The 12,793-nt window shown below is 41.1% G+C and overlaps 1 protein-coding gene across 1 annotated transcript in view; it reads left to right on the forward strand.

Annotated features, from left to right (window-relative positions):
• The window catches only part of CRHR1 (corticotropin releasing hormone receptor 1), a 131,154-nt gene that overhangs the window by 58,755 nt on the left and 59,606 nt on the right, over positions 1-12,793 (forward strand). The window lies entirely within an intron of this gene.

The raw sequence follows: 12,793 nt of genomic DNA on the forward strand, positions 1-12,793 counted from the left end.
TCACTGTGCCCACAGAACCTGGAGATAGAGCTGGGGTATCCCCACCACGAACTACTTTTTTGTCATGGTTAAAAGTCACTTACCTAGCCCTCTAACTCCCTTTCCTGAACCCATTGTACCCTCCAGCCTTTCCTATAACTAGGAAAAGAAACAGAAGATAGCTAAGAGGAATAATGTGGAGCTAGAATTAGCATCTACTCTCTGCAAGCTTTGATCAGATCTCTAAGACCTGAAACATACTCCCTATTGGGGGAGGATGAATGAGAGGCAATTTGAATATAGGACATTAACCTGTCCCCCTTCTCCTCTCTCACAGTCATTGCCTTCCCACTTTACTGTGGTTAAATACTGCCAAGTGCTCATGGCCATCTCTGATTGCTCACTCTGACCATATGCCATGTGTGGAATAGGGCACTGTTGACATCGTCCTTGCCCACAGGGAGCACATAAAAGTCTAACTTGGAATTTCTGGGCACTGTGTGGAGTCTAAGAATTGTGCCTTGGTCCTGCCCTACTGCCCTCCTAAGACATCCAGGTAGTATAGTGAATAGAGTGGGCTTAGGAAGACTCATCTTCCTGAGTTCAAATTTGTCCCCAGACACTTACTAGCTATGTGGCCTGGGCAAGTCATTCACCTTGTAGGCCTCAGTTTCCTCTTTGATAAAATGAACTGGAGAAGAAAAGGGCAAACTACTCTAGGGTTATTGCAAAGAAAATCCCAAATTTGGGCAGGAACAATCAAACGTATGAAAATCAATTGAATGGTCCACCTTATTACTCAGATTGACAGAACCACATCATGTAGAGATGACTTCCCAAAGTTCCAAGACTAATTCAAAACAGTCCTTACTTACTTACAGACTTACTAGTCTGATCTATAACATTTCCTGAGTATCCAGTTGTGAGGGAGTTGAACCTTATGCAAGATTGGTTTTGGCCCATTTTCTTAGGGTTGGAAGCCTGAAGTAGTAAAGGAAACCTTGCTGAGGGTGTTTGGGGGCCAACTTATGAATGGTGGACCTTTCCTGCTTTACTTATGACTCTCCACATTGTTTCTGATTAAATGGTTTTTAAAAAATCTCACAGAAGAGGACAGCTACGTGGTTCAGTGGATAGTCAGGTCTGGAGATGGGAGGTCCCAAGTTCAAATCTGACCTCAAACACAAATCTGACCTCAAACACAAATCTGACCTTCTAATTATGTGACCCTGGGAAAATCACTTAACCCCCATTGCCTAGCTCTTCTGCCTTGGAACCAATACACAGTATTGATTCTAAAATGGAAGGGAAGAGTTTTGAAAAAATGAAATAAATAAACTTTTTAAAATATAAAAATGAATTTTAAAAAATCTCACAGAAGAACCACTAAGATTCTGAAAAAGGACAAGACTTGGGTAAGTCTTGTAGAAAATTCAAGCAAAGAATAAGAAAGAGATGGATTAGAACCTTTCTTGGCCTCCATGTTGCTTCTGTCCCCACCCAGTTTACCAAGTATCTTGTTTGCCTTGTCCATTGTTCAAAGTAAGACATAAATACTTATGTGGGTTAGGGCAACCTTGAGTTTGAAGACAAAAGCTGGTCTAATTGGAAGTTTTCTGATACTCTGGGAAGCTTTTAGCTTACCTGATTTTTTAAATTTTTGCATGTTTAAACCAAACCTATCTCCCACCTTAGAGTTTGGGATAGAAGGAGGTTCAACTATTTTGATCTTACCAATGTTACCTTACCCATGACAACATGGGGCAGGCTCAAGCTTTCCTATGAAGAAAAGGGTGAACACTAATAAATTGCACTTGTAAACAAAATCGAAGTGGGACTGCATGACATAATTCACCAAATGCTCTCTTATAACTTTCATAGCAGGTAGGAAAGGGGCCACTTTCAATTGATTCTTCACTGCCCTAGTGACACTTTTGGCAAGTGTTGCTTTAAGCTACTCTGTGTGCCAAAAATTGATAAAATGGAATTAATTTTTAAAAATATTCAGAACTGTGGAACCAGAAATACATTAGAAAAATATATGATCAACCACATAGTATGATAGGGATGTGATTAGGATTTTGATGTTAAAGAATCATTCTACTGCAAATATGAATAACATGGAAATAGGTTTTGAACAATGATACATGTATAACCCAATGGAACTGCTTGTTTGCTTTGGGAGTGGGGAGGAGAAAACTGGTGGGGAGAGGGATCATGAATCATGTAACCATAGAAAAATATTCTAAATAAAAAGTATTTGAACATTTCATCATTTCAGTCTGGTCCTTCCCAAGTTGGTATGGACAATACGGTAGTTTGACTATAAGTCACTTTGGCATTCAATGCCTGAAGTTCTCAGTTGTTACCTGTGATATGACACCAAGGTATTTGGGAGAGCGTCAGCAAGTGTTTATTTACATCTACTTTGTATTGTGCTATATAGTGCTAGATGATGAGAATACAAGTTCCAAGAATGAAACAGTCTCTAGTCACAATGAGATTACTGGGGCAAAAACATATTAAAATACCTTCAGCATAAATATAAAGTCAATAAATATATGTAAATATACTTGTATAATTATAGCATATGTATGGCATGTAATATATATTCTCATATAATATAATATTCATAATATCTACAAAGTTGTTTGGGAGGGAGGACATTCTCAGTTGGAGGGATAAGGAAAGGCTTTCATGTAGAAGAAGGTCTGAACTTCATCTTAAAGGAAGAGAAAGACTTCAAGAAACAAATATATGAGAGAGAACATTCCAAGCATGGGGGATGGCCAGTAGAAGGTCATGAAGATTGGAGATGGAGAATTGTGTATGAAGAATAGTCTCTAAGAGGCTGGATCAAAGAGTACCAAAGGGAGGATGCAGCTAGGTAACTCAGTGGATTAAGAGCCAGGCCTAGAGATAGAGGATTCCTGGGTTCAGATTGGTCTCAGACACTTCCTAGATGTGTGACCCTGGGCAAGTCACTTAATCCCAACTGCCTAGTCCTTACCCCTTTTCTGCCTTGGAACCCATACACAGTATTGATTCTAAGATGGAAGGAACATTTTTTAAGAGTACCAAAGGGGAAGAAATCCAGGAAGATCATATTCAAATCTATAGTTTATTCACCACAGGCTTACCTTACTGGAACTAATTGAGTGTGAGCAGACCTGCTTTGAAACATCGGCAGGGCCCATCAGGAAAGTCTTTATCAGACTCAATATAGCTGCCCTTTAGAGAGGATAAGAATTGGGGTGGTGGAGGGGGAAAGGACTTGGTATGGGGGAAGACTCCTGTCTACTGAGTGGTGTGCGTTGCTAAGTATGGAAGTAGTTAAGTATGGAAGGTTGGTTTAGCTTCATTCCTGAAACCTTTCTTTTAAGACCAGGTCAATATGGGGAAAAAATTGAAGTCCCCATCGCAGCCCTAATGTTTAGGGAATGGGAGGAAAAAATGTTGTATTTGTCACAACAGGATTTTGCCTGGTTTTCCAAAGCACTTCCATACAGAGGAACCCTGAAGTTTCTGGAGGGAGAGGGGAGTTAGCTTTGCCTCTGTGATCTTCAGTTTTAACTTATCAGTGCCCTGCTTGCCCTGCCCTGCCCCCTATATCCTCTATGTCTAGGAGGCAGAGCAGTTTTGGGAGCTAGGCCTAGGTGTCCTAAATATCTGTCTCCCTATAGTTCTTTCATCTCATCATTTCTGTCTCCGTCTCCCTTGGTTTCTTTCTCCTTTTCCTTCTTTCTTTTTTCTATAAGCCTTTCTCTTCTGCTTTTTCTCCATTTCACTTCTATCTCTATCCTTCCTTCCTCTCTCCCTCCCTTCCTCCCTCCCTCTTTCCTTTCCTTCCCTCTCTCCCTCTTTTCTTTCATTTCTTTCATTCATTTTTTTATCATCATTCATTTCTTTCTTTCATTCCTCCCTCCTCCCTTCCTTACCATCTCCTTTTCTCACTTCCCTCCCTCCTTCCTTCTTTCCTTCTTTCTTTCCTTTCTTCCTTCCTTCCTTTTTTATTTCCTTCCTTCCTTCCTTGCCATCTCCTTTTCTCACTTCCCTCCCTCCTTCCTTCCTTCTTTCCTTCCTTCTTTCTTTCCTTCCTTCCTTTCATCCTTCCTTTCTTATTTCCTTCCTTCTTTCCACCTGATCCTCTGTAGTCTCAGTCCCCGCCCAGCTATGAACTCCTTTCTTTCTGATAGCTCTGTGTTTTTTTCTATTCAGATGGTACCGCTGAGCTGGCTCCTGGCTCTGGCCATTGCCTAATCAGCAGGTACCCATCCTCCTGAAGGTCTCTCCATCTCTCCCAATGCCCTATTCTGTCAATGGAACAAGGTTCAGACTGCCCAGAGGGGAGGAAGTCAGGAGATGGCCAATGTGCTTATGTGCAATATTTTGAAATCCTTGTGCACGAGATGCAAACAGCTATAGTGATTTGCCCAGAGGGCTCATTAAAGGGAAGGTGCAGAGCTAATCAGGAGCTGCATCCCACCATGTTTGAGAGGTGGGGTGTGAATGGGGTGAGAAGACGGGCAGCAATGGGAAGCTGATCAGAATCCTGTAAGACAGAGGTAGATTTCAACTTCCTGTACCTCTTGATGATGTTATCCAAAATGTTCTTTATTGACCCATTTTGTGCCCCTGCACTGCTACCTCCATTATTGCTGCCTTTCTTTAGCTTTCTGTCTCTCCATCTCTATTTTTCTCTCTTCTCTGTTAAACTACAACTCCTATATTTCTTAACATTCAAAAGGAATTCCCATAGCTAATCCTGGCTGCCACTCCTGATTGGCACCCCCTTTTCTCTAGTTATCACATACATTCCCTTTCTGGTTTCACCCACCTTTCCTCAATAAATGGTTTCTCTTTTTAAGTCTCATACATACAGACTTATAGCTGAAAAGGACCTTTGAGGGCACTGAGGCCAACCCATTCATTATAGAGAAAAGGAACTTGAGTCCCAAAGAGAAGTGACATGGCTAAGGTCACACATCATCACCTTCCACCCTATATGGACTTGTGCCAAGGACAATCTCTAATCCCCTTACAGATATAAGATTTTTATTGCCCATTCCTGTGACTTCCTGCACTCTCCAGTAGGAATTGTGGACACTATCAGATTGGGGTGGGGAGAATGAATTTTTCTATTCATTGACTCTATTTAGCATTCATTCCTCCATCCCTCTCACCCTCCCAATCTCTCATGCAGACATTCCCTAAAGGATTTTCTAGAATCTGAATGTAAAGGTCAAAAAAACAATGTTGGCATCTCATTTCCCCTTGTCACCTCCATATTTCTTGCAAGTCTGCAATGGGGATGGAAGGGAACAAAAGTAAATGACCTTTGTGGAGAAACCAGGGAAGAACCAGAAGAGAGATCAAAACAAGAAAAGGTGGGGCTAGATGATAGGCATAATAAGGAACGATATTGCATCTCTGTAAATTTAAATGACTTATTTGCTCTCTAAAGTCCCTTCTAGCTTTACTAGTCTGTGATTCAGTGATCCTATGTCTGAGGTCAAGGTCCAATCAGCCAGATATCAGCCTATAATTCCCCTTTTTCCTCAAGGCAAATATTGACTAAACTGCACCCACCCTTCCCAACTCCCTGGACACCCCCCCCCCCCCGGATATGTGTCTAACCTTTAGCCGGTTCGTGGCTTAATTTTGTCCAAGATATCCAATTGTTTTCTGGTGTCCTCACTATGGAGAGGCAGAAAGGCCTATTAATTGCCTTGTCAAGACCTACTTGCTCCATAGCCCTGGGACTTTGATTGAAGTTGGTGATTGTTCCTACTTTGCTTTTTGGCTGCCCCAGAAGGGGATTTGGAGACAGCTAAGGCTGATGGTACTCAGAGGTCAGACTGAGACAGAAGATTGTTTAATGTGGAAACAAGAAGGCTCTGGAGTGACTTACTTAATGTCTTCAAGTCAGCATTTGGGGTTTTTATGACAAGATTGTGAGAAGTTGTTCTCCATGTCCACAAGGGACTATATAAAAGGAAATGGACTTAGGTTGAAGCAGAAAAAAAAATGTAGTCAGACATAAAGAAAAATATCTCATAGTCCAGAGGACAACTAAGAGAAGCTGTGGAGCCTCTGGACAGAAGACTAGAGAAAGACACTGGACAGCTACTTGGGCAGCTACATGGCACAGTAGGTAAAGTGCCAGAGCTGGAGTCAGGAATATTCTTCTTCCAGAGTTCAAATCTAGCCTTAAATATGTACTAGCAGTGTGACCCTGGGCAAGTCACTTAACTCTGCTGGCTTCTGTTTTCTCATCTGTAAAATGAGCTGAACAAGGAGATGGCCAACCATCCCTGAATCTTTTCCAAGAAAACTGAATGGGGTCACATAAAGCATTAGAGACACCTAAAACAACAACAGAGAACTAATTGTCTGCTGTGAATTAACTCTTCTTTTCTCATGATCTCTTAAATTCTTTCTTAGCTCTGAGTCTATGATTTTTTTTATTATATGTAAGCCTGTCCTACTACACAGGTGAAGAGAAAAGGCAGTATGTATCATGAGGTTTAGTAATACTAATAGATTCCACTGGCCCCACCTTGCTGATATCTTATAGTGTTACTTTCCATTTCCAACTGATCTGAAGTTTCTAAAGTTTGCTTCAAGCAGTATCAGAGTGGTTAGCTCTTTCCAAAATCCTAGCACACTGAATGATCAAAGCCAACTATTTTCTTCTCTGCCAGCCTGTCTGTCTACTGATACATTTTCATTCATACCCCAGGTTCAAAGGCAATCAGGGGTACGTCCTTTTATTTCCTTATAAATTCCTAAAACTGAAAGATATTTCTCATTAATCAACTAGCTCTGAATCCTCACCCTGCTTATTAAATATTATTTGTTATAATCATATGGAAATCTCCATGATAGCCATAGGATGTTGTGCATTTACACAAGAAGGGGAGATAGAATACAGAATCTCAGAAATTTCTGAAAAGTGTATCGGGGAAAATCAGATCTTCAAGACACCTGAAAAGGAAATCAGATTTCCTGTCATTCCAGAATGAATAATTAAAAAAAAGTTCAATTATCATTTGCCTTAAGCACTATCCTGTGATCTTTAATACTAAAAAGGAAGCATATAAGTGCTGATTTACTTATTTTATTTTTTTTTAAAGATGTATGATGTTGCTATTAATGTTATGTCTCACTGACTGACACCATCCTATTTACTTCCAGGATCCATGATTCACTGAGAATCATGTGAATTCAACAGTTTGGTCACAACTCTTCCACAGTTTAGTATTCACAGGTTATGGTGGTTCACAGTAAATTGTAGCCTTATTTTTTTAAAATATTATTTATCAAATAAACTAGACAGCTCCTTTCTAATATTCTTTTTTGTAACTCTTAGCATCCAACTTAGAATATTTACTAAGTATTGATTCCAAGGCTGAAGAGCAGCAAGAGCTAGGCAATAGAAGTTAAGTAACTTGCCCAGGGTCACACAGCTAAGAAGTATCTGAGGACAGCTTTGAACCCAGGACCTCACATCTCTAGGCCTGGCTCTCTATCTAGGGAGCCACCTAGCTGCTCCTTTCTCATATACTTTTGTTCATCTCTATACATCTTCCCACCTAAATACCTGGAATCATCAAGATTACTAGTTGTACATTTTTATTACTTGCAACAAACAATAAAATAATGATATAAATAACTGTTTACAGTGTATCTAATAATAATAATTGTTTACATTGTATCTAATAATAATAATTGTTTACAATGTTAGGTCTAAGAAGGATCACAGAGCAAGAATAATCTACTAACTTCTCAATTCTGGAAACATTTAGCTCTCTCAAGAAGCCAATAAAATCTCTTTCCAAGAATTCTCTCCATTGTAGTTCTGCAAAAGAGTTAAAATAATTGTCTTAAGAAAGAGGTCCTTTCTATTTCATTTAGTTTGTTCTCCTGGTTCTGCTAATTTCGCTCTGCATCAGTTCATACAAGTCTTCCTAGGTTTTTTTGAAATAATCCTCTTTGTTATTTCTTATAGCATGTTAGTATTCCTTCACATTCATATACTATAACTTGTTTAGCCATTCCTCGATTAATGGGCACCCATCTCCTCAGTCTCCCATTCTTTGCCACCACAAAAAAGAACTTCTATAAACATTTTTTAATATATTGATCCTTTCCTTTCTCTAATCTTTTTAGGGTATATTCCCTTTTAAAGATAAAGTAACCACCTCTATAGTTTCTTTTAGAAAGGTTATTAAAGCCAGTATTACATATTTTTCCATGCCTGTCTGGCTCCTAGTTATCTAGATCTATCTATCTAGCTAGCTAGTTATTTATCTAGCTACTGATCCTATCACCTATATATTTATATACTTTTCTATGTACATATGTATGTAACTATTGCTCTGTGAATCTATCTGTTGATAGATTGAACAATCTATCACCTATGTGTATATATGTATTTATCTACCCAATCTATCTATCCATCTACCTATTTATCCCTTTCATTATCAGTCTAAGTTATCTCATTTGACCCTCACACTCATTATGAGGTAAGCAGTTCATATGTCTTCATTTTATCAATGAAGGAATTGAATCTCAGAAAAGTGCAATGATTTGTTCTACTCCCTTCACTCCATATATTTTGTTTTGAGGCATTATTTTAGGGTTAGTTAGTTGGAGAGGATTCTCATGGGGGTTCGAGCTTTCCCTACTTCTTCTCCACCATCTTCTATTTTGTCACTGTCTTATTCCAGTCTGACAGGCAAGAAATGTCAGAGCCAGGATCTGAGTGGAAGCTTGTTTACAGACACTTTCAGTGCTTTTTGTACTCTGCACCTAATCTTTAACACCACTGATTTGGCACCTACTATTTACTAGTCACTGAAGGGCAGCGAGGTGGTGTAGCAGATAGAATGCCAGACCTGGAGAGACAGCTTCTGAAGTTCAAATCTGGCCTCAGAAACTTACTTTGACTCAATTTCTGCATCTGTAAAATGAGCTGGAGAAGGAAATGACAAAGCATTCCAGTCTCTTTGCCCAGAAGAGTCCAATATGACAGAAATTAGGGAACAATAACAAACTAGCCTGCCCCTATCCAAAGTAGATATACTGTCTTTAAGAAGCAAGAGAGAGCTAAGGATGGCCTCCCCTAGCCCCATCCTTGGAAAGTATAGGAATCTCTTTTGCAAGAGCCTCATATGCTCTTCCCAATAAGCTGGCATTGAGAATTCTTTATATGATCTTATGATTTCTGCTAATGAAACTTCTTGGCCCAGAGGACTGCCCCTCTCCAGCCTTGATTTTTCTGAGTGTCCTATGAATAGCTTTGAATAGAGAGAAAAACCAATGTAGTATAAGCATTGCTCAGAGCTGTCCAGAGCTCAGCCCAGAAAGGAAGCCAATTTAATCCAGTGTTGTTTCCCAAATGATCCTGGTTGGGAAGGGCTAATTTAGGAAAAATGATTGTGATATGGCCTTGAATGGAGCCCAAGAGCAAGGCTGGGTCATTAGCACTGAAGTAGCTGCTTTCCCCTCATTTACTCCTGACTCCTCTGCACATGGTAATCTGTCTCTTTGCCAGCCCCTGAGTGTTAGCAGCTGACCTTTTACTAAATAAGCTCCTGTGCTTGAGTGGGGTGATATTTACAGATTAGGCAAGTAGGGTTATTTTTTTAAACCCTTACTTTTTGTCTTAAAATCAGTACTGGGTATTGGTTGCAAGGTAGAAGAGGGCTAGACAATGGGGGTTAAGTGATTTGTCCAGGGTCACATAGCTAGGAAGTGTCTGAGGCCAGATATGAACCCAGGACCTCCCATCTCTGGGCCTGACTCTCAAAACACTGAGCCACCCAGCTGCCCCCAGGCAGGTTGGGTTATAACTGGAATAGTACAGCTATATCCAGAACAATGCTAGAATGGGGAAGGAGCTCTTAGCCCATTTCCAGCCTCCCACTGGAATCCCATTCTCAGTCCCCATCTCCTACAAGGAAACTTAAGTCAAAGGACTGTCCCATTTTCAGAAGAATGACTTTAAAGTCCCAGCTGCACCAGTTACCAACTGGATGACCTTAGACAAGTCACATTTTTTCTCACTATTTGTATTCTCATTCTCTGATGTATCTGTGACCTCCCCGATGTGAGTATCTCCTCCAATGATGTCTGAGTCTAGTCTTTGATTTCTGAGTCTAGTATTTGATTTCCCAAAAATTCATCACAAAAGGTCTTCCCAATATCCTGGAGGTCTTCCTCAAGTAATCTTGATATCTTAAGAATAGCAAGGAAGTATACTGGCTTCCTACTGGCTAGTGCTTACTCTCAATCCATGCCAGAGAATCCGATTTTTTTTTTACCTTTACCTTCCATCTTAGAATCAATACTGTATATTGATTGGTTCTAAAAGAGAAGACCAACAAGGGCCTGGCACTCCATCCACTGAGCCACTCAGCTGCCCCTATCCCATCTTCTTTTGAACATACATTTCTCAGATGACACCCTTTACACTGATTCTCTTTCATTGTTACTTGTTTGGAAAATATTGTGGTCTATTCGTGACCATCATGTGCCTCTCCATTGCCCTTTAGGTGGCATTCAGCTTTTATTCTTATCTGAAAAATGGGCATAGTAATACTCCATTGCACATGTTTTATTTTTGGGGTATTGTTTGTGGTGTTGGTTTTTTAATATTCTTTTCTGTCTTAGTATCAATTCTAAGAAGAGCAGCAAGGGCTAGGCAATAAGGGTTAGGTGACTTGCTTAGGGTCCAGATTTGACCCCAGGTCCTCCCAATTCCAGTCCTGGAGCTCTACCCACTGTGCTACCCAACTGCCAGGAGACCTTTGAGCAATGAGGAAATGTGAGATAGTATTACTTTCTGGGTGCTCTGTCCTCTTATGGTGCCTAATACAATACTCTGTAAAGATACCCCTGGAAATTAGAAGAATGCTATTGCCTGACTACAGCTAGGTGGCACAATGGCTAAAGGGCCAGGCCTGGAGTCATCTTCCTGAGTTCAAATCCAGCCTTAGACACTTACTAGCTGTGTGACCCTGAGCAAGTCACTTACCCCTGTTGGCTTCATTTTCCTCATCTGTAAAATAGCTGGAGAAGAAAATGGCAAAGCACTCCAGTGTCTTTGCCAAGAAAACCTCAAAATGGGGTCATGAAGAATCAGATACAACTGAAATGACTGAACATTGCCTGGCTGAAAATTTAGGCGTTTTTATGAAGATATTCATTCTTAGTACTGGCAGAGACATAGTTGTTTTCTCCATGAATGTGGTTATGTAAATTTGGGCCTGGAGCCAAGGGGATCTGGACTTGCATAAGGCTATAAGGAGCACAAATCTCACCAATATACTTCTGGGCTCCAATCACCAGCTGAGAAGGCTGGAGGGAGGAGGGGTGGAATTGGCCTTAGGCTATAAAGCTTGATGCCTGGAGAAATATTCAACCTTCATCTAAAATGACAGTGGAAGATCTTAACAACTTGTAATTGTTCCCCTTTAACCTGGAGAGTTTTACTACCTAGGCTTCCTTGTCTCTCCCCTGCTCAAAAGCCCAAATGGCTCCCTATGGTCATTCAAGTTAAAATTCTACCTGGCATTTAAGTCCCTCCCTTGAATGAAAAACCCCACCCCAGCCCCCACATTCTTGGCCCCCCAAATCTGTTCTACTCAGCCTCCTTGTTCTTGCCAGGTCCATATCCTTTCCTTTTCTAGATCAGAATTTTTAAAAAATTTTTCAATGCAACTTTCTTTTCACAATCCAAAAATTAGAGTATATTTATTAACTATAAACTAGTACAAGACTGATTGCCAGCAGTGTAGATGTGTCAGTCTGATTCCATATTACAATTTGAGAGTTTTTAAAGGGATTGTTATCACATCTTTCTCTGGGAAAGGAAAGTCAGAAGGACAAAGTGGTCCTCCAACCCATTCATAAGGAACATTACTTTTTTTCTTTTAATCCTTACCTTCCATCTTAGAATTGATCCTATATATTGGTTCTAAGGCAGAAGAACAGTAAGGACTAGGCATGGGGTGGGGGTGGGGGTGGGGTTGTGTGTTAAGTGACTTGCCCAAGGTCACACAGCTAGGAAGTGTCTGAGGCCAGGTTTGAATACAGGACCTCCTGTCTCTGGGCCTGGTTCTCCATTCACTGAGCCACCTTGCTGCCCCAGGAACACTTTCTAAGAAACACAGCAGTTGTTCTATATTTCCTGAGCATGGGTCAGTTGACTTCAAACCCATTAGTTAGGGCAGTGATGATGAACCCCCCCCCCTTCATTACTAGAAAGGCAGAGAGACTCAGGCAGAGCTGTTCCCCTCCCCTCTCTCCATCATGCCTGAGGACATTTTTCCCATCCCTCTCCTCTGTCTAGCAGCCAATGGGAGCTCATAGCTGGTAAGGTGGGCAACTCACAAGCAGCAGCTGGAGGGGAGCAGAGCACTCAGGCTACTCCTCTCCCCCTTGCTATACTCACTGAGGACATTCCTCACTTCATCCTCCCTCCTCCCAGAAGTGCTCCCAGGAGCACTTCCTCCCTCCCCTCTGTGGGGTAAGAGGGATGGGGCAAACCTAACACTCAGTGTGGGGGAGGAGCACCGCACTTGGTTGGGGGGGGGGGTGAGGGCAGGGCCCGGCACTCTGTCTCTAAAAGGTTTGCCAGCACTGAGTTAGGAAAAGAATGCATGAACTCTTGCCTGTCCCTGTCTTGTAGGCTCTTTGGGAGACCCTGGATTTTAAACAGGAGGTCCATGAAGGCAGACAGTAATTTTAGGGCAAGGAATGCCATTGAACTTCACCAGAGTCCTAGTTTCAAGGAGTTTTCCTTTAG

Source organism: Monodelphis domestica, chromosome 2 (assembly GCF_027887165.1).
Source record: "Monodelphis domestica isolate mMonDom1 chromosome 2, mMonDom1.pri, whole genome shotgun sequence".
In the NCBI taxonomy this organism is placed as follows: Eukaryota; Metazoa; Chordata; class Mammalia; order Didelphimorphia; family Didelphidae; genus Monodelphis; species Monodelphis domestica.